The 23,674-nt window shown below is 37.7% G+C and overlaps 1 protein-coding gene across 1 annotated transcript in view; it reads left to right on the top strand.

Moving 5' to 3' along the window:
* EPHA6 (EPH receptor A6) overlaps nt 1-23,674 on the top strand; it is a 970,410-nt gene that overhangs the window by 582,463 nt on the left and 364,273 nt on the right.

Raw genomic sequence — 23,674 nt, 5'->3', positions numbered from 1 at the left:
ACTGTTTTGGCATATCGAATACACCACGGGTAGCTTGCCAGTCTCTACTGTGCGGGCGAGATACTCACTATAATTAGTAATATTATACATATGCATAATATATAATATAGGTCAGTGTCACTGTCATCCCGTTGCTCATTGAAATGTTCAAGCGGGCACCAGTAATGTCTCTCATTGAGAGACTTATTGTTACTGTTTTTGGCATATCCAATACGAATGGGTAGCTTGCCAGGCTCTGCCACGCGGGTTCGATACTCTCGGTAGCTTGCCAGGCTCTCTGAGAGGGGAGGAGGAATCAAACTCGGGTCGGCTGCGTGAAAGGCTAACGCCCAACCACTGTGCTTTAGCTCCAGCCCCATAATATAGGTATTATATGTAATTATTTATTATGTAATAATTACTGTCACTGTCACCCCATTGCTTATCGATTTGTTTGAGTGGGTACCAGTAACTGCTCTCATTGTAAGACTTATTGTTACTGTTTTTGGCATATCCAATACGCCACAGGTAGCTTGCCAGGCTTTTCCATGCGGGCGCAATACTCTCAGTAGTTTGCCGGGCTCTCCGAGAGGAGCAGAGGAATCAAACATGGGTCAGCCGCATGAAAGGCGAATGCCCTACTGCTGTGCTATCACTCCAGCCCATTATAATATAATATATATTATAATTAATATGGTGTAATTATATATTATAATAAATATAATTAATAATCAGTAATATCTGGTAAGTTGTATAGTATATAATTATTATATGATATTTATATTTCTCTATATGTGAAATATAATAATGCATCTATATTTAAATAATATAAATACATAGATATTGTATAGGGGCTGGAGCGATAGCACAGCTGTTGGGCGTTCGCCTTTCACGAGGCTGACCCAAGTTTGATTGCTCCGCCCCTCTGAGAGCCCGGCAAGCTACTGAGAGTATCAAGCCTGAGCAGCAGAGCCTGGCAAGGTACCCATTCGTATTGGATATGCCAAAAACAGTAACAATAAGTCTCTCAATGAGAGACGTTACTGGTGCCCACTCGAACAAATCGATGAGCAATGGGATGACAGTGACAGTGACAGATATCGTATGGATAATATGTAAAATAGATTATATAAATAGAAATAGTTGGAAATCTAAATTTTTCATACATTTAGGTTACTGCATATAAGAATCTAGAAAGATAAATCTAGTTGATAAACTCTTAATCTCTCCATTTCTCTCCATTTTTTCTTCATTTAAAAATGCTTCCAATGAGCAATCTCTCCCAAATTACATATTTCATTACCCTTATTGTATTCATACTCTTTTCTTTTTACTTCTCCTTTCTATTCCTCACTGCTATAGTTATATTTACATAGATATTATATAGTTGCATAAATATTAAAGTATATAGTCCATTAGCAAAGAATTATAATATGCCTCATTGTGCCAAAACCACTATAGAATTTATTAATACATACGTTAAATTTATTAATACAAATTGATACTTTAAATTGAAAAGTTACTTTAAATGTGAAAGTTTTATATCATCCATTGGTATAGAATAAAATATAATAATTTGTTCTCTTTAATTTTAAAGAAACATCATAAATTTAGATTTCCTATGAAGAAATACAGATCAAGAAGAGAAATAAAAGCCTTTTACCTTTCTACACTTTTTGAGAAAGTGTGAATTTGAGAAAAAGTATAAACTCTCTGCACTTAGATGTATTCATTTTTTACTTTAGTAGTCAGTGAAAACTACCAATATCATTAACTGACATATAAATTCAGTGTCTAAAACAAGGAGGAAATTACTGAATTTAGTTTGTTTTGCAGATTACAGATTATATTATTCTAGCTAGAATGTGCTCAGAAATTCTATTTGACAATCCTTTCAAATATTGAAACCTATAATATAAATATCAGAACTATAGGTATATTTTGTCCACTAATTTTAATATATATTTTATGTCAATATCTTACTCATTTAAAAATTAATTCATGTATATTTATAAACAAAATTTTCAAAGGAAAATATTTGTCTTGTAAAAGTTATATTTCACCTACTTAAAATCACTCTTTATTAATACTAATTTATTCTTCCTAATTTTGAAGATAACTTGCAACATTTATAATTCAGGAAAATTCATACATTTTATAACAAAGAGGACATATTTATTCAATATAAAACATTTTAAATCTTAATCAAGAGAGAGTAGCACTGTAGCACTATTGCCCATTCATCAATTTGCTCGAGAGGGCACCAGCAACGTCTCCATTGTGAGATTTGTTACTGTTTTTGGCATATCGAATACGCCATGGGTAGCTGCCAGGCTCTGCCATGCGGGCAGGATACTCTCGGTAGCTTGCCAGGCTCTTCGATAAGGATGGAGAAATCGAACCCAGGTCAGCCACATGCAAGGCAAACACCCTACCTGTTGTGCTATTGCTCCAATACCAGTCTTAAAGTACTTGCCTTTCATACAGGTTACACTGTTTGAATGTCCAACAGTATGTATGGTTGGTCTTGTAAGCACCAGGGTGACCCCTAAACACAGAGCCCAAGTTAAGCTCTGAACAGCACTGGGTGTGGCCAAGAGCCAAACAGAAATGAATTATACAATATAAAGGTTCTGAATGATAATAATTTATGTAATACCCATGTTTTGATAATGGACACTGTTAAAAGGTGTTTATTCTTGGCACCTTACCCACTGTACTGTTTCTCTGGTCCATATAGGAAGGAAGAAGGAAGGAAAGAATGAAGGAAGGGAAGGAAGAAAGGGAGGGCTTGAGGAATGGAGGGAGGGACAGGATGACTCAATACTAATGGAGCATGGAGTTGGAAGCCAAGGATTTCTAATTCATGTTCTCACTCTAACTCTCATTATACTTATGGTCAGATAAAAGTCAATTAATCTCCGTATGTTTCAGACTTCACATTAAACAAAGATAGTAGCTCTTCTAGTGGATTGTAAGGATTAATTATAAACAGACTTAAAGACTAAAAGTGTACTAAATCAGTACTAATTATGATGCCAGGAAGCCTTAAGGAATTATTTCACATATAATATATAATGTAGAATCTTAGTACAATAGCATGGTAATTACACAAACTAAACATAACCATTATATTTTGATACATTAAAACATTATAAATAGAATATCAAACAGAGTGCATAAAATGATTGACAACATTAAAATTTTCCAACTCTGACTTCAAATTCTAATTTTATAATTTATATATCTATGTCTATATAAAGACTTCTCCTTCCAAGAAAACATTTTTATAAACCATATAGTTATGAAAAATCATAGTAGATCTCTTTACTAAAAGTGTTGCTTTGCATTTTTGCTGGGAATCTAAATATTGTTTAGTAAAACAATCAAAAGTACACACACAAATGATCTCACTGTTGAAATGAAATGATTCCCCAGGTTTGTGGTGGGATATGATTATATGAGTATAGAGAAATGTATGATGGACTAGGGTATGCACCATGCTGTTTCTAGTGCTCTCTGTTGAGTTAGAGTTGGGGGAGGTACACAATGGAAGCAAATATAAAGGAGGGACTGGTAAGGTAGTACAGAGATTAGAGTACTTGCCTTGCAAACAGCCAACTTGTTTTTGATTCCCAGAACCCAATATGTTTTCACAGCCTGCTGGAGAGTTATCTCTCTGAGCAGAGGCAGGATTAAGTCCTGATTAAGTCCAGGTATGCCCCCCCCCAAAAAAAAAGACAAAAAAGGAGGAGAAGGAGGGGGAGGAGGAAGAGGAAGAGGACAAAGAGGACTAGGAAGAAGAGAAAGAGGAAGAAGGAGGAGGAGGGCAGAGGAGGAAGAGGGAAAGGATGAAGAGGATGAGGAAGAGGATGAGAAAGAAGAGGAAGACAAAAAAGAGGAGGAGGAAGAAAAAAGAAGAAGAAATTGGAAAACAGGAAGTATTAAATATAATAAATGGATGGATGAATGGATATGGATATGCCTATGCCTAACTAACTTAGTAGTTGTCTCTTAGATTGGTTACCCCAAAGCAGACCCATGGACTAGCAATGAATGAGAACACTCCAGAAAGTGTTAATAAGAAGAGGAAGGACTGTGAAGAAAGATACTAGTAAAACTCAGAATCATCATGGCAGCTTTAGACTGAGTTATTTCTCAAAGTTTACCCAATCACAATAACTAGACTGCAAGTTCATGTTCTGTTTGCAGCCTTTCATTGATGCATGCCCTCATGGAGATAGATCTTGATTTGAAGACAGAAGGACCATAAGCACTTCTGTTGTATGTGCTCCAACAGCCCAAATATAGGTCTCCAAAGAAGACAGGCCCTAAAACAGATGACTGGATAAAGAAACATTGGTACATCAACACAATGGAATACTATGCAGCTGTTAAGAGAGATGAAATCATGAAATTTGCTTATAAATGGATAGACATGGAGAGTATCATGCTAAGTGAAATGAGTCAGAAAGAGAGGAATAGACAGAGAAGGACTGCACTCATTTGTGTAATATAAAATAACATCACATGAGGCTGACACCCAAGGAAAGTAGATACAAGGGTCAGGAGGATTGCCTCATAGCTGGAAGACTGCTTCATGAGCGTAGAAGAGAAGGCAGATGGAAAAGAGAAGGGATCACTAAAAAAATGATGGCTTTAGGAACCAGTTGGGATGGGAGATGCGTGCCCAAAGTAGATAATGAACCAAACATGATGACCTCTCAGTGTCTGTGCTGCAAGCCATAATGCCCAAAAGTAGAGAGAAAGTATGTGGAATATTGTCTGCTACGGAGGCAGGGGGAAGGTGCGAAAGGGGGGGTATACTAGGGATATTGGTGGTGGGGAATGTGCACTAGTGAAGGGATGAGTGTTTGATCATTGTGTGATTGTAACCCAAACATGAAAGCATGTAACTATCTCACAGTAATTCAATAAAATAAAATAAAATAAAAAATAAATGAATAAAAATTAAAAAGCAAAGAAGACAGGCCTTTAAAACAACATAAAACACATATAGACAACAAAAGGGGTGGTAGGTTGGAAAGAGAGGGGAAGAATTTGGGGGTGGAAGGCAGATACTCTGGTGATGGATGTATGACAAAAATTATGTATATATAAAACTATCATTAAGAATATTATGACTCACAGTACCTTAATCAATAAAGTAAATTTGTATGCACATATAATATGAAAACTCAATGAATAATATTAAAGCACACAGAAATCAAAGCAGCTAGACCTGATACAAACTCTGATTGTATACCAACTCATAACTAACATGTTGCAATGATCAGAGAGCTAAAGAGTATTTTAACCCTCAACTGATTCATATCCCCCTTTTCTGAGTCTTTAATATTGATGCCTTGGTCAATTTTTTTCTGTATCTGTTTACCTTGGACTGGAGCAATAGCACAGTGGGTAGGGCATTTGCCTTGCACGTGGCCGACTCAGGTTCGATTCCTCCATCCCTCTCAGAGAGCCCCTAAAGCTACTGAAAGTATCCAGCCCACATGTCAGAGCCTGGCAAGCTACCCCTGGTGTATTCCATATGCCAAAAACAGTAACAACAAGTCTCACAATGGAGACATTACTGTTTCCCGCTTGAGCAAATCAATGAACAACTGGATGGCAGTGCTACAGTGTTACAGTGCTGGTCTTTAATGTGGGTATTTTAACCTAATATTCTAAACTTGAAATTATTCTACATTGCTAACCCACAATTATTCCACAAGTAGTCGACATTTATACCAACCTTTAAAGAATTGTTAAGTGCCGCACATGTTAAAAACATTATTTTGTACATCAGGAAAAAAAGTTGAGATGCCTCAAATATGGGGCATTTTCCAGTATCTCAGGTCAAACAATGTATTGTTGCTACTAGTGACCTTTGCTCAGAGTGTGTAATATTTTAGAAAGGACTCTGGCCTGAGTATTAAAAAATGTGTTTGGCTCAAACTTCAACTTTCCTATTCCTGTTTAATCCTCTGTAAAATAAGGCTTTAGATTCTTTTACAAGTCTGGCCTTTTCCAAATGTTAACATGCTTGTGTCTATAAATGTTATCCCAGTGTTATTATTTCTTCTGTCAAATAACTGCAAATAACTGACGTCTTCCTTTATGTCACCTGAAATTAAATACAAACACACACATCGAAAAACATATTTTGACCACAAGGAAGAATAGTATTATTTGCATCACAATTATATACAAGTGAAATCCTGCAAGCATTGTCCCCCATCTCTCCTCTCCCCTTCTCCAACTCTCTCATTGTTTTCTAGCGCCCTCAGTTCACTGGACTCCAAAAATCTTTGGTCACTTTTCTCTTTTCATATTCAAATAGTCTTGGAGTCTTTTGTTTTTAAACCTAAGTGAACATAAGTTTGAACATGAATAAGAACTTTTCTCATTCAAAGAAAAGCAAGCGTAAATTACCAAAAATTTCAAGTTCATGGATTTTCTTTTACTAACGATACTTTTCTCCAAAAATAAAAAATAAAACAAAAAAAAACATATACTCTCTGCTCCCAGCCCTTCAATCTACTTCAAAATGTTGTAAAATCTTCTTGCAGTCACAAAATATCAAAATCCCCATTGAATGTTAAAATAATATTTCTTTCTCTCTGCCTTTCCTTCCTCTCTTTGCACCCTGTTCAGAGTCTTCATTTCTTTTTTTTATTTTTCCCTGCCCAGGATACTCTCTTTATTGCTTCATTTTTCTTTTCTGTTTATCATAATTAATCTTGATTAGAGTCATCTATGTGTGTAACTGACTCCCTTGCTAATTTGTGAACCTCTGAAGTAAAGGAATTATTTCCTGCTCATCCTTGTCTCTCAAACCCGAACCAGTGCTTGCCACAACTGTTTGCTTTTAATCAAAATCTGGTTGTCAGTAAAGTGACTCTCCAGGAAGTCAAGCCTGCCCAGGCTCCTGTTTGGGATGGACACGAAGATCCTGCCTGCCTATACCACACAAGTTTTTAAGGAGCCCTAGATTTTAGGCTGCAGTGAGGTGGTGCTCTTTGCAGGAGATGCAGAAGGCAGTTGAAACAGCACTGAGATTCCGAGCCCTTTGTCTATCTCATAGAAAAGAGTTGTAGGAAAAGACATTTAGTGAAGCAGAATTATTTTATTAAGTAAAATTAAATGAGGGGCTGGCATGATAGTTCAGCAGATAGTGCACTTGCCTTGCACAGCTGACTCTGGGTTCAGTCCCTGGTATCTCATATGATTCCCCAAGCACCACCAGGAGCAATTCCTGAGTTCAGAGCTAGGAGTAAGGCCTGAGCACAGCTGGGCCTTGCCCAAAATCTAAAAGAAAAAAAAGAAGAAGAAAACAAGATGTGTCTAAGAAATGACATAGACTAAAGGAAGTGGAAATACACTTACATGCCCGTTGTAGGCGAATGGAGTGCTCTGAGTTGCTTCGGAAAGCCGCTTTATATAGGCTATTTTTCAAGCTGCCTTGGCTTGGGAGTTTTTGCTGTTCAGCGTCAAGGGTAGTATCAAGGAAAGTATTTTGAATTCTGGTGATTTCCTTATTAGTATTTATCAGGGCCTTTGTTTCCGCTCATAAGATGTCTCTAATGGAGTTCTGATCTTCAAGATTGTGCTGGTGTTGAGTCCACGCTAATGATGGACTAACTCTATTCAATATCATATATTATTTCTTTAACTCTCTTGAATTTGTGGCTTCCTGAAAGTCTTTGTCAAAGACCTCTACCCCACTGAATGCTTACCTCATAATGAACTATACATAAAAATCATCTATTTATTCATTATTTAATCACAGGAATTGAGAAAAATCATGCTGCCAAGTGAACTCATTTCTAGAAAAAAAAAAAGAAAGAAAAGAAAGGCCCCAGAACATTCTATTTTTACCTGTTTTTGACAAAGACTGTATCCAAGTATCCACCACATGAGAGATTGTCCTGTTACTAACTTGATTGTAAGCTCAAGAGGACAGGGAGTCCTTTTACCCACTTTCATGTCCTCTCATCTGAGAAGAGGCACAGTGACAGCAGTGGTTGTTCACTATATGCTATGTACTTAAAAAAATTATTAAGTGTGAGGCTGGAGCGATAGCACGGCAGGTAGTGCGTTTGCCTTGCATGCGACTGACCCGGGTTCAATTCCCAGCATCCCATATGGTCCCCTGAGCACCGCCAGGGGTAATTCCTGAGTGCAGAGCCAAGAGTAACCCTTGAGCATTGCCGGGTGTGACCCAAAAAGCAAAATAATAATAATAATAATAATAATAATAATGATAATAATAATTAAGTGCCATGATTTATGAAGTTACTCATAGTCAAAACTGAGACATACAGTGTTTCAGCACAGATCCCATCACCGGTCTTAACTTCCCTCTGTCAGTATTCCCAGGTTCTCTCTCCCTGTCCTCAAGCCAACCCCAAATCTACATCTTGACTGGAACCTTTTTAAGTCATTCAAAAGGATATATGCATACCATTATTCATTTTAGTACTTAGTATAATAACTAAAATATGGAATCAAACTGTATGCTATGTACTTTTAAATGTGTTTTGCATGAATTAGATAATCTGATGCTGGTAATAACCCATTGAGATAAATATTGTTACTCTCCCCATTTTACAGACTAGGAAACTAAGGCATAGGAAAGTTACTCAACCACTACATCACAGCCAGGAAGTGGAATTTCCTGTTGGCTAGGGCACTTATCTCATAGTAGAGGACTGAGAAAAGTCATTGAGTTCTGCTGAAACTGTTTTTCTAGGTTCCCTGAGGCTAAACATTTGATTGTTCTCTAAAGCCCATTTTGCATCTGTAAAATGGCAGTAATAAAACACACCTATCCCACCAGAGTGCTGTGTAGCTCTAATTACCAACTATAGCACATTTTGCAAGCAAGATACCCCAAAACAGTTCATTATTTTTATACCCACTATTTAAGTCACTATGACTGGTAAAGTGTTTTCCTTAAAGTTCTCTTGTTAATTTTTACCCATCAGCAGTTTTTTGATTTTGTTGATTTTGTTCAAGAAAACTCATCATGGGAGAGGAAGCATCCCTCATATCCAGATGGTTAATAATGATGTGTATTGAATGCTAAATTCATGTAAATTGCCATTGTCTCACCTAGCTCACTGTTTATAGTGAGTATGGGTTTTGTAGAAAATGAAATTTCCTGCCAAAGAAAAGTGTATCATTTAAAAACATGAGTTTTTTAAAGAGTGTGGGGGACTTAAAAATAAAGTATGAGCCCTTTTTATTATGGGAAAAACTTTTATCACTCAAAGATGATATAAAGTAACCTCTTCTAAGAGGTTTAATTTTGATTTCTTTTATGGATGTTGCATCATCTCAATGTCCAACTTTGTGAAGTGTCTCACTTTCCTCTTCTTCATCTGCTTTAAGAATAACGAGGGGAAAAATTAGGGGGGAGGTAATAGAAATAGAATTTTTCTTTTGGCCAAGCATTAAGATCAATGGTATGCCCAGAACCGGGCCATAAAAGATCAAGTGATAATTATCTTGAATAGATAATGTTAATTATAATAATAATAATAGTCTCTGTTTAATAACCTCCTAACAGCTTCTATAAGGTAAGAAATATGCCCCATCATGAAAAGTATTCCTAGGTTTGATAGGAAGATGAAAAGCGTGCCTTCTTGGGGCTAAAGTGATAGCGCAGCGAGTAGGACGTTTGCCTTGCAAGAGGCCTACCCGGATTCAATTCCCAGCATCCCATATGGTCCCCTAGCACCGCCAGGGGTAATTCTTGAGTGCATAGCCAGTTGTGACCCAAAAAGAAAAAAAAAAAGAAAAGAAAAGCATGCCTTCTCACCTCCCTTGCTTCAGAAGTAAACCAAAGTGACGGGTAGCCCCATACTCCAGAGCTTTCCTACTAGGATACGCTCTTTCCAGCCCCTTGAAAAAAGTGTATTTAGTTCTGGTCAGTCTTTCTGATCTCGTTTCCAATTGTGAGCCACCAGTGACAAAGAATCTGTCTGCTACAATACCTTTTTCCAGACAGTCTTTTTCCAGGTAACAGTGGGAGAGATACCTCTTGAAGAGGCCTGACTCAGTTCCCATGGGAGAAACACCCCAGTGGTCTGTTTGTCTCCATTTGTGTCATACAATCTCTCTCTTTAACATGCTCAGAAAGTCTCTGCACTTATGTCTGCACCATGGAACCCCCTCCCTTCTGCTTCTGTCTGTATTCTCCACCTGTGATGCAGGGGTGATGACAGAGGGGCCCTGTGTCCATCCACGGATTCAGGTTCTTCAGTAGTTTAAATAATTAATATATTGAACAATAAGGATATTCAGACTCATTCTTGGAAAGATAGGAAAGATAATCCAATTCAAAAATTATTGAAAAGTAGAAGAGAAAGAAACTCCTAGCCTGGGAGGAAGCTACTATAGGTCTCATCGTTTGTTGTTTTTGTGGTTGTTGCAGCAGGATATTTGTAGGAAAACTGGGGTCTTGGTGTTACATCTCAGTGACAAGATTGTTGAAAAGAATTGGCAGATTCCCATTGGATTACCCAGTGTTCTGTAGGATCTCTTGTTATCTGTGTGACTATTTGACCCTTCTCCTCACTATTGCCCTTTATCTCTTATTCTCCTGTTGACCCCACATCTGGGCAGAATTTACAGTCTTGAGGAAACTGTAAACTTCTCAGTGCCAGAAAAAGTATGGGATTTACTGTAATGTTTCTAAGGTGGGATGGAGACAAGTCAAACAGATACTGAGGTGTCACCTGCATCACTCGATCCCCACCCAACTCACCACTGATTCTCACAGTTACAGGTCTGCAAGAACAATAGTATGTCTTTTCTTACCATCCTGCCCAATAGTTCTTTGGGGTATCTAAGAAAGACAGAATGACTTCCCAAAGCTATGCTAAAGAGGATTCCCTAGGAGGTCTCCATTGACCAGTATCCTCTCTAATACACTATTTCTTTACTATTTCTTTCCTACATGTCTTGCTCTCTGCTAAAATCCTCGATCAGCCTAACTCTCAGAGCCCTTGTCCAGTCCCCAGTACCGCTTCACCTCTTATTTCTCAAAGTTCTATAATGAAAAAATCTGCCTTTTCACATGAACTTCATCAAGTGGAATTAGAAACAATTAACTGGGGAAAGCTGCACTATTCCTTATATAGTGGCCAGTACACATACCTCGTTTTCTTTTTGTATTTCTTTCAATTAGGCATTTCTCCAAGGCAAGACAAGATTTTTCTCTTCTCTTGCACAAATGCTACTCTTACCTCCATTCACTGATTAGCTTCAGAAAGGTGTTTCTGTGTTCTCTGCAGTCTCACTCCTTGATAGTCTCAATGCAAACTTGCAAGGAAACCCAAATGTATACATTATATGAGAACAAAGAAACATATACTTGAGAAAAGGGCAATGGACAGCATGCCTCACATGAGGCTCTTGTTGGAAGCAGGTTATGATTCAGTGGATTAGATCTGGGATATGGAAAAGTTGGACAAGATTTACATTATTAACATGTTTCCATGGAATTCTAGCAGTACATTTCTGAGGACAAAACTTTGAATTCTATGACTCTAGTGGCCTTGGTACTCTAACACCTCACTTTATCCAGTGTGGGGAGAATGAAAATGATTGTAACCTTCTAAACACTTGTGAACTTAATTATTGGTTCATCTTTATACCTGGTTAGAACCTCAAGGACCAGAGTGGGTAGGGTGCTTACCTTGCATGCAGCTGATCTAGGTTTGATCCCCAGCATCCTGTATCATTCCCCAAGCACTGCCAGGAGTGATTCTGAGTGCAGACCCAAGAATAGCCTCCTGAGCACCACTGGGTTTAGGACCCCAAACAAAAAGAACCTCTGTTTGATATGACGCAATCTGTTTAAAGGCCTAAGATATTCACCTGACTAGAAATGCAGTAAATAAAAGGCGAGGTACATTTAAGCTAGAATCAAGTGCTCCTAATGAAGTCAGCAAATTGCTGAGCTTGTGAATAAAGTTTTGTATTCTTTTTCCCTTTCTTCCCTCTTCATATTTTTTTTTCGCTGTAATGTCCACCACAGAGAAATTAGATGTGAGCATTTGGTACTAATTAAAACAACATTGCCTGATAGAAAATGGACAGCCAGGGAATTTCCTGATACACGGGCTCATTATGGAGATTTTATAGCCAATTTCCGTGTAGTGCGGCAGCACCGCACTGTGTGGGAGCCTGTTTGGTTTAGTGAGGCCGGGGAGTCCCCGCAGCTCCAGGAGCAGGGACTCTCCTGGTAGCAGCCTGGGACTCGTGCCAGTACTGCAGCGGCGGCATCTGTGTATTCTGAACACATCCAAATGGAAAGGAATTAGTAAATTATTTAAGGGCTGGGGTGTAGCTTAGCAGTAGAACACTTGTCTTGCATGTGTGAAGCCCTGGGTTTGGTCCCCAGGATAGCACATACATACACAAAAAGACTCTTATTCCATTGCATCAAGCACAGACAACCTATGCTTGGAAATCACAAGGGTCTACTGTTTACTTTTGTATTTTGGCATCTCCCCAGTTTTTACTCCATGAGAGTTCTTTTTTTCATAAGTCATACTATTTTCGTTTGATTTTTTAAAATAAATTAAGATGATTAAAATCTATCTAAAAAGTGAAAAATAGATTGGTAGAACGGAGTACTACCAATAAATTGGAAAAAAAGTGTATGCTTTATTCAAAACTTAAAAATAAATACCTAAACTTACTAGTGACAATGAGGCCATACATTTAATACATATCAAAAGTTTACCTTCTGGTTTCCGAAACCATAAAACAATACTCCCTCAGCTATTTTCAAAGACCTAGGATTCTTTTTTTTTTTTTTTTTTGGCAAGATAAAAGACACACATGGCAATACTCAGAGATCACTCCTGGATTTGTGCTCAGGGATCATCTCTGGTGCCAGGGGTTGTAACAAGGTCAGCCACATACAAGACAAAAGCCTTACTCATATACTCTCTCTTCAGCCCAGGCTTGGAATTCTTTGTTGCATCGTATTCACTAGAGGTGCCATCTTAGGTATGATATTCTTGCATAATAATAGGTGAGACTGCATATTAATCATATATCTGCCAACTGTTAGTCATCACTGAATTCCACAATTTTAATTCGATTTTGCATTTTAAAGTCATAATTAGCTGCTTCCACATTCCCAATTGTGCCTACCTAAAAATTGCTTCCTCATCACCACCCTGAATTCCATATCTTTATCTTTTTTGATGAAATTAGAATAAACTAATTGCTAATTATAAAATTCCATGACTGCATAAATTTAATTCTTATTATGTTCTACTTTGCTCTGCAAAGTGATAAGAAATAATCAAATGGGAGCACAGAAAGAGGGAACGATTTGACAAAAATGAAATATAAATGTAAAATCAAATTAAAATACAAAATACTAACAAATGGAGAAAGCACATATCTTGCCTTGCATGCAGCTGACCCAGGTTCAATCTCTGGCATCCCATATTGTCTACTGAGCACCTCCCGGAGTAATTCCTGAGCACATAATCAAGAGTAACCCCTGAGCATCACCGGGTATGGCCCATAAACCAAAAAATAAAACCTTACAAAAGTAAAGTTTTTATATTTGTTCCCTTCCTTTCCTTTCCCCTAGATATTTTTTTAAACAGGGGTCACATGTACATTTGGTGTGGTGCTTACTGGGGTCACAGTTCTCTAGTTGTGGTGTTTGGAAACAATCTAGTTGAGTACTCACAGTCTTTAGTTGTGATGCTCACTTGCTTGCCAGTGGGATCTCACTCCTTGTCATGGTGCTTGCAAATCTTTTTTTTTTTTTTCTGTGCTCATACTTATCTGGCTATAGTGTGTCCACAAATTGCATGTTACACCAGGGACACACAGAGAAAGGTAGCCAGGAATAAACAGCAAAACTGCCAGGATTGTGCTCGGGTCAAATGGGCAGCAATAAGAATTGAGCTCTGGGCCTCAGACTTGCAAAACAGGCATTTGAGATTGGTTTGTGTGCCTCTGGGACCATGGCCATTCCGGGGCGGAGGAGCCTTTCCGGAGTGGTTTTGTTTTTTTGTTTATCAGGAAAGGTTGCGCAGCCGCATATGTGGCTGCATAAATGGTTTGGAGAAATAGTCCTGCTTCCCACATACCGAAGCCATGTTTGTAGAAGCTCATGGTCACCGGGATTCCATCTGGAGAAGGCGGGAGACTGCACTTGCTCCATCTGGGGCACCTTGGTGTTACCGGCTCGGTTTGGGGTCCGGAGCATTGTTCAGTGTTGTGGAGCCCACCAGCCAGGATTTTTCACTGCTGAGTGCGACAAGATGGCACTGGGAGCAGGTTGAAGGAGTGACTTCCAAGGTCAGGGATGGGCTGGAAGCCAGGGTGGAACTGCCCACTTCCAATGCCCCCATGAGGTTTGAAGAAATGGTCCTGGTCCCCCCATACTGGAGCCATGTTTGTAGAAGCTCATGGTCGCTGGGATTTCATCTGGAGAAGGCTAAGAGACTGCACCTGCTCCTCCTGGCACTCCAGTGTTATCAGGTTGGTCTGGGATTCGGAGCATTCTCCAGCATTGTGGAGCCCACCAGCCAGGATTCTTCCCATAATTATAATTTCTTAATTCCCTCTTTCTCTTCTGATTCTCTCCGGTTACTCTCTTTCATCCTACACTTAATAAGAAAACTTATAAATTGAGCAAAGATACAAAAAATTATTTTTTCCAGAGGATTGTTGAAGCCTATACTTGTATTTTCAAAACCATGTGGGGATTGTAGTGGTAGTATAGCAGGTGGGGCATTTGCCTTGTATGCAGCCAACCCAGTTTGATCCCTGACACTCCACGTGGTACTCCATATGTTCCCCCGAGCAGTGGCAGGAGGGATCCCTGAGTGCAGAGCCAGGAGTGGCATCACCAAGGGGGCCATAAACAAACAAAACTTATGTGAAATTTACTTGAGAAGATGAGGTGGCTGTTAATAGAGAGCATGCTTTGACTCCATTATCACTCAGGAATTGTTGAGGAATTGAGAGGAAATATGTGTCATATAGACAGAAAGGCACAATGGGTTCTGATAATCAGGAACTTGTTCGCTCCCTATAAATGATCCACAAATCCATTATTTGTGTGGGCCTGTGTGTATCCAGACTGTGCATTTTTAAGCACTGTTTTTATTAGGCTTGGTAGACTTTTAAAATATGTGCTATTAAAGAAGAGATCCAACCTTTTCATTAAAGTTTCAGTTAAGAAAATTGTGAGGTGCTCTGTGCCTCTGCTTCCTGATTTGATTTGCAAATTTTTTTACTGCTAGAGGGAAAGGCTAACATCCAAGATTGCTGTCTCCCAGAGTCAGGAGGCTGGTCTGTTGGAGAAAGGGAATCCTTCTTTACTTCACAGCCAGATTATGATTTTGTTGAATAAATTAGAAAAAAAATAAAATGAGTGTAGCTAAAATGTTTGCATTTTTTTTTAATTTTTAAAGTTACTATTTAGAGTTGAAGAAAAGTGGAAAACAGGTATTAGATGTCAACACAGTCACTGAACCCAAGCCTAGGTGCTCACTGCTCAAAAGGCCAATACTATAGACATTTGGGTTGATACGAAAAGCATTTTTATTTTGGTGACCGCATCTGTGGTGATGATGGGGATTGTGACTGTTGCAGCTATTGTTCCCCCAAATCCATATTTACTCTCAGATAGGGGCCCGGAGATTTTATCTGGCTGGGAAAGTAAGTTACAAGAAAAATATGATGTGGCTAAGGGATATTGGGTGAGGAATCTTGTCTCAAGGCAGTCCTGACTAGCGTCAGTGATTAATGAATCCTAGAGGATGATGGTCTGTTCTTGTAAAACTCTGAGACAATATAAGTAAACAATTGTCTAGCTCTGGGTTCTGTGGGAAAACCAGTAAACCTGGTGTTTGCTCATTCCCCTGCCCATCCATAAACTGGACTTAGCTTAATGTTAATCACCCCGTTGCTAATCGATTTGCTCAAGTGGGCACCAGTAAGGTCTCTCATTGAGAGACTTATTGTTACTGTTTTTGGCATATACAATATGCACAGGTAACTTTCCAGGCTCTGCCATGCGGGCTCCATCTCTCAGTAGCTTGCCGGGCTCTCCGAGAGGGGCGGAGGAATCGAACACGGGTCAGCAGCGTGAAAGGCGAAAGCCCAACCGCTGTGCTATCGCTCCAGTCCTTACAATTCATAAAAATATCTCTTGATATATTTAAATCAATATCTTTCAAGGAACCCAGGTGTGCAGGACCCGGGACTGAGATCTCCAAGCATGCTTGCATCAGGACTGGGACTCCTCCACCCAGATCCCCCATTTTCCAGTAGTTTGGCAGCCACACACACAAACTACCCTGAAGTGCCTAAGAACAGATGACTGGTTAAAGAAACTTTGCTACATCTACACAATGGAATGCTATGCAGCTTTTAGGAGAGATGAAGTCATGAAATTTGCATATAAGTGGATGGACATAGAGAGTATCATGCTAAGTGAAATGAGTCAGAAAGAGAGGGACGGACATAGAATGACTGCACTCATCTGTCAAATATAAAATAACATAATATGAAACGGACACCCAAGGTCAGTAGACACAAGGGCCAGGAATATTGCCCCATAGTTGGAATTCTGCCTCATGAGCTGGGGGAGAAGGCAGCTGGAATAGAGAAGTGATCATCACTAAAACAATGATGGTTGGAGGAATCACTCAGGACAGTAGATGTGTGCTGAAAGTAGATAAAGGACCAAACATTATAACCTCTCAGTATCTGTATTGCAGACCGTAATACCCAAAAGTAGAGAAAGAGTATAGGGGAAACTGTATAGGGGAAACTGCCATGGAGGCAGGGGGAGGGTTGGAAATGTGGGGTATACTGGGGTCATTGGGGTGGAGAATCTGCACTGGTGGAGAGATGGGTGTTTGATCATTGTATGATTGAAACTCAAACATGAAAACTTGTAACTATCACATGGTGATTCAATAATTTAAAAAAAATAATGAAAAAATTAATTTTCCCTCCAACCAGCAACTGTATTTTGACACTTTCATAAGAAGAAAAATTTACTATAATCTAAAATCAACTGAAATAAAATCTTGGTGTTATACTATCAATTCCCTTTTAATATCCGTTATCCTGAACAAGTCCTTAAATGTCTCCTTGCTTGACTTTCTAACAACCAAATTGAAAATTACTTCATTATATTGGGTTTAAGCCCCTTTTTCTTCCTTGAAAAATCAATGAGTACAGTTCTCTAGCTAATCATAGTGGATTTTGACAGATCTGGGCTAGAGTTTAGGCTTCGATACTTATTAGCTATGTGATTATAGATAACTTGTGTTATCCCCTAACTCTTAATATTGTCATGTCTTATGAGAGAATTATAAAAACTAAAATAACTATCAAAGGAAAATATTAAATGATATTTTAAAATGTGAAGTGTTTCATTTACTGCTGGAAAAAATATTGATGTACTTGCTGTAATAGAGCTAAAGTGGTATTAGTTTCATTATTGGTAGTATTTTTGGTTTTATTATGGTTTCTCTCCCTGCATACATAGTCTTTTATATTCTTCTTATCCAGACAGAGTGACATCTCTCCAAAATTTCAAGAATAATTGTCAAAAGATTGTAATATTTTGTAAGTGATATGGTAATAAATTTAACAGGTATAAAGACTGTAACTAAATTACACTACTGAGCAAAATAAATTCTTCCATTTAAAACTACCAGCAATGTTGAATATTAACCAGTTGATAGCTTCCATAATAATATTTTATTATACTTAGGAAAATTGGTATAAGCAAGTAATATCATTCTATTTGCAAATCACAAAAAATTAATTCTTTAAATTTCAATTTTACTTTGAAATTTTAAATGAAAATTAAAACATTTGAAATTAAAGACAAATTATTCCTACAAATTTATATAATGTATTGTAAAGAAATTATTAACATAAAAATATTGTTTCATTATTATTAACTTTAAAAATGTATTAGATATATTGATGACATCGGCGATGTTATTTTTAACATAGGATTATCACTCTTCTAGTTCAATGCTTTATACATTTCAGAATAATTCCGGAGTGTGATATGTCACATAATGGCAGATTATATTATTTCTTTTTTCACTTCTGGGGTAGATAACAAATGAACCTACTTTTTTTTCCCCTCATGCTTGTGGCTTTTCATCCTTTCTTCATACTCCTTAAAGACCAACACGGATTATGAAAAGGATAGCAAGGAAGCATTATATTTCCCTTGTTGGTATGTTTTCAGTTACAGTCTTCTTTAATTATTGATCACTCATGGGAATGGAGATTTATCAAAAGTAGGTAATGCCTATTGTTGTAAATAAATTTTCATTAACAAAGATATTCTCAAACTGAGACCATGAGAATACTCAGTAGAATTTAATCTTTTGGAATGATAATTAGATATAATTTAATCTAACTCTCTGATATATTAGGAAGATAGACCTGAATAGCTGTGGCTTTTATGATATTGGCTAAGACAGGTACAGATGTCAGGCACTTTCTAATGTTCTATCTAGTCTGTAGAGAGCTATTCCTATTGAAAGGTATTACTTAATAGAATATTCTTTTTAAGAAAATATACTTGCCATTAACTTCATCTACAGATCACATATATTAGATTTCTTTTGTTGCATAACAAATCATCCAAAAATATTACAATACCCCCCAAAAAATGTGTTTCATCGAACAAAGAGTAGGAGAGTCAGGAAGGCAGCACTCACTCAATTGGATGGTTCTGATTTAAGGTCGCCCAAGGGTTTGCAGCCAAGCTGTTTGGGGCTGTTGTCAGCAGGAGGCTTAACATAGGCTAGGAAATCTATTTTCATGCTCTCTCTCTAAAGATTGGCAGGAAGCCTCAGTTCCTCATCACACAGGCCTGATTATATTTGAAAGAGAGTACATGGTCAAGATCAAAGAGGCACTATCTTTTTTAATCTAATCTTAGATGCTACCTGTCACTTCTATCACACCCTTTGGTCACACAGACAATCCTAGTATAATATGGAAGGGAATTAAATAACTGAAAATATTAGAAGTTGGGGAACATACTGTTCAATTTGAAGTCTGGCCACCATACCAGGTATCTTGGAAGAAGCTGTGATGCTTTAGTTTGACTTCAACAGAAAAGTCATCTATGAGAAAAAGCTATGTGCCTATTCAGAAGTGCCCATTAAAAAAAAAAAGAACTGCTATAGATAGCTCAGCGGTAAAACTATTTTATTTTTTAGTATTTCCCTAAAAAAATGGATTTTTTTCTTGTCCCAAATTCAACATATAAAACTGCTTCCTACACATGAATCTTTTTCCCCCAAGTAATGGTTAGATATAGTCCATGTAATCATTTAGATATAGCCAATGTAATTTTTTTTCTATCTCTTAAGTGAGATAAACTAAATTTTCAGCAAGTAATCCAATGCATATGACTCATTGTAAAAGTTAAGTGGAAAAACTTATACCTTTGCTTCAACCAAGGATATCTATTACTTTTTCACACTTGTAAGACCTTAACAATTTTAACAAGACAGACATTTTTCAATGAAAGCACATTTCCCTCTCTTTATCAAAGAATACAAACATTCCTGTAAACATCAGGAATCTTTTCTTCCTATAAAATCATTCCTATATGGTAAAGATATATACAAAAGTATTTTGATAATTATGAAGATAATTTAATCTATTTAATATATTATATTTATACTTGATAATATAAAATAATGCACTCTAGAATTTTATGCAAATTAATATTACAGTATCAAAAATAAGTTTTGTGTTAGGTAGTCACATAAGTAGGTGACTACCTAACACAAAACTATACCTATAAACAAACTTATAGTATGGGAAAATTAGCCTAGAATGTAGCCTGACTGGGGTACGTGTGTTAGTGTGTGTGTGTGTGTGTGTGTGTATGTGCGTGTGTGTAAGTGAAAAGGGAGGAAACTAAATATAGAAAAGCCAATTTCTAATAAAATTGCATCTGTACTTGAATTAAGTAATATATTAAATATCTTAATAAAATCGTAGCTAAAAGTTGAATCACTTCCCTGCTTTAACTAATCCTCTAAACTCTGATATTGACTCATCATCCCTAATTGTTAATCAGTACATCTCCTTAAAATGAAATTTCTTTGAGAAAATGCCTTACTTTCTCAATTTAGAAAGATACTTAACATCCTTAAGAAACACATCAGAGCCTTAAAATTTAAAAAAAAAAATAATTACTACAAAAGTGCTCTGGGAGTTAAACTATTACAGCAAAACTCCTTCAGCTCATTCCCGCATGGTAAGCGATGTGTAGTAAGCTGCTTCATTTCCCGGCTCTGCTATTATTATCCTGATTCCTCAGGGGAAGACTTAAGTGTCTTAGAGTCTCAAATGAGGGGTAAAAAACTAAGTCTGTGTTCTGCTTCAAATAAGTAGAAATAATTATGAGGCCTCTCTGACCAGATATAATTTTTTCATTGGAGAGTGAAGCAAGGGCCCTTGCAACAGTCATTATTAATGGCACTGATATAATTACTATTTGAAAAAAGGAAATTTGCCCAGAAAAATCAATTACAAACCACCAAATGATCTTCGAACTTTTTCAGAGAGGTTCTATGCCTATTGTTCCTCATGACCTCTCCATTAAGAGACTGGTTGGCTATATTCCTAATGGTTGCCTTCAATTATTTAGAGGGAATTTCTAAGCTTTTGTGTTTCATATTAAAATGGCCTGAAGAGCATTTCCTGATTATCTTTCTTACAGAAGAGTCCCTCCGAGGAAAGCAAAATAATCTAGGTGGCTTTCCTTTAAAAGGATAACTCAAATCCTCACCAATTAGTATCATTTATCATGCAAACAGTAGTCATCAAAAAATGAAGATATTTTCTTCATTTATATGATGACGCTGATAATGGTGTGGCTATCTCTAAATATTACAGAAAAACTGTAGAGAAAATAGTTATAGGAGTAGTTACTGAAATCAACAGCAAATCTGATCTGATCATCCACATTGATCAAGTCTGTTGTTTTTAATTAATGGCATTCTGTTTCTTTGATTGTTACTGGCTGTGTTCTGTTATAACCATCCAATATTAGCCTGAGGGTGTGAGTGATACTTTATTATTCTGTTTTATTTAGTCCTTTAACTAGAGAAAGTTGTGAGATTTTGTAGTTTAAAATACAGCTGAAGGCAAATTTTGAAATGAATGCAAGCTTTCTGACATGATGGTATAAACTGTCTCAGATGCATTTCATGTTGAGGTTAGGATGAGTTTGTGAAAGGGCCAAAACAAACTTGTTCTGTTACCAGTGGGAGGACTGATCCCTGCCAGGAAAGCAGTCGGGTTCCTGGGCTGCCGTATGTGAAGGGAGAGGGACAGAGTCAACAGCCTGGCGAAGGGAATCTACAGCTTCCCTCTCTGCCTGGCCAGAGCCTGAGTAGTCTTGACTGATGGGAGTTGTATGGAGCACCTGTGCGATGCAGCTCTCAGGGGTCCCCAGCACCACGAGGCTGCTGTCAAACTGCACCTGCGTTCCACTTGTTCTGCCTGGCATGGGAAATGATCCCTGCAACCCAAGAGAGGAAAAGTCAAGTAAAAGCAGTTTATTTGGAAAATAAAGGGAAAAAAGACATGAGTGGAGAGATGGGAGAAGTAGGAAGGAGAGAGTGAGACAGTGGGAGAGAGGATGAACATGAGCTTCTCCAAGGTGGAAAAAAAAATAATAAAAGCACAAGTACATATCCCAGTAGGGATAGGCACTCACAGAGGTGCCCTTAGTAAGCAAGTATGTGCCACAACTTTATGTGGGCCAGGCACCTTTTCTTCTGCCAGGTTAGTTAATACTGTAGCACTGTAGCACTGTCATCCTGTTGCTCATCAAGTTGCTCGAGCAGGCACCAGTAACATCTCCATTGTGAGACTTATTGTTACTGTTTTTTGCGTATCAAAAACGCCACAGGTAGCTTGCCAGGCTCTGCTGGGCGGGCAGGATACTCTTGGTAGCTTGCCAGGCTCCCTGAGAGGGATGGAGGAATTGAACCCAGGTCGACAGCATGCAAGGAAAATGCCCTACCCGCTGTGCTATCTCTCCAGCCTAAGTTAATACAGTTTCCCAAATTGCCTTACACGTACACACTAAGTCCATTGTTAGGGTGAGTGCTGAGAAGGTGAACTTAGAACTGTTTAGGGTCTCTTGATATTCTTCACTTAGCCTTTGTACCAGAAGTAAAGCCTCTCTCTTTTCTCCCTGGAAGTCCTCCTTGATCTGGAATTCTGCATATCAATGGTTTTCTAGGTTCCTGAGATGGGTCTTTAGTGTCAAAGTCCTTCATACCTTCCAGCTGCTTCTAGGCTCAAGACAATGTTTTTCCCAATATACTTGACCTCATATCTTTCTGTACCAGCCCTGTGCTGTCTCCAGCTTGAACATATCTATTATATATGTATGCATCTTGATTTTAAAACTATCAGGTTTGGGGACAGAGAGATAGTACAGTAGTAGGTAGGCTATGGCGCTTGTTTTGCACACAAAGAACCCAAATTTAATCCTTGGCATCTTATACAATTCCCCCAGTACTGCCAGGAGTATGCACAGCCCAGAGTGATGCTAGGTATCCCTCCCCCCCAAATAAGTAAATATTAAATATACTCTCCCCTAAATATTAAAAAAATGAGAAACTATCAGTGTTTTATTTTTCAGTTGATTTGGTTTGGCATTACGGCCACTCTTGATGCTTTTCAGGCTTACCCCTGACTCTGTGTTCAGGGGCACACCTTGATGGACTCAGGGAACCATGTGGGATTCCAGGGTCAGCCACTTGCACACAACCAACTGTACTATCTCTGCTGCCCCATGTCCAGAATTTTAACAAAGCAGTATTTATCCTGGCTCTCATTAGAGGTGCTTATTAGGGAAATGGTCTTTAATTGGAATGACAGATGGAAATTCTAATAGGAAAGTCAATTAAGGCATTTGTAACACAATGGGCATTTCACAACACTTTCATGTATAGTCTCTGGTTGCTAGCCCATTTTTAAATTAGATGATCAGAATCAAAGTGTCAGTAACCCAATTAAAAAAACCTTTGAAAATGTTATTCCAATCAATTGAAATTAAACTATATGCCTTCAAAGACACTGCTTCAAGTTATTGTCTGCTTATTTGTCAATAACCTTTAGTTTAAGAACTTTTTTAAAAAAATGAAAATTGACTAAGGAAAACTAATTTTCTAACTAGAGTCTTTATTTTCAAAAAAATAAGCAATAGTTCTCCATTTCACTAATTACCAGAAGTTTTGAACCCAACTTTTGGCTCAATATTGTAATTCATGAAAAAATTAATTCTAAACTGCCTATACCTATTTATTCTTACAAATTAATATTTCACTTAGTTTTGATAATTTGTTTTAACATAGGAAATAGTAAAAAATAAAGACAGAAAGAAAAAAAACAAAGAGCTAACATAAATTAAGTACCCATTGAGTCAAGCTCTTGACCTGTATAAATTATTTTGCCTTTTTGACAACAGAACCAACATTCTTTTTTTTACACCATCCTGTCACTAGGAAATAAAACACAAGATTGTTTTGGAATATAGATATTAAGTTACATTGCCAGGTAGAATTAAACGAACTCCTATAATAAAGTTTCTTCATGCATACATAAAGATAATAAATCC

Source organism: Sorex araneus, chromosome 2, assembly GCF_027595985.1.
Source record: "Sorex araneus isolate mSorAra2 chromosome 2, mSorAra2.pri, whole genome shotgun sequence".
Classification (NCBI taxonomy): domain Eukaryota; kingdom Metazoa; phylum Chordata; class Mammalia; order Eulipotyphla; family Soricidae; genus Sorex; species Sorex araneus.
This window is presented reverse-complemented; position numbering and strand designations above follow the sequence as displayed.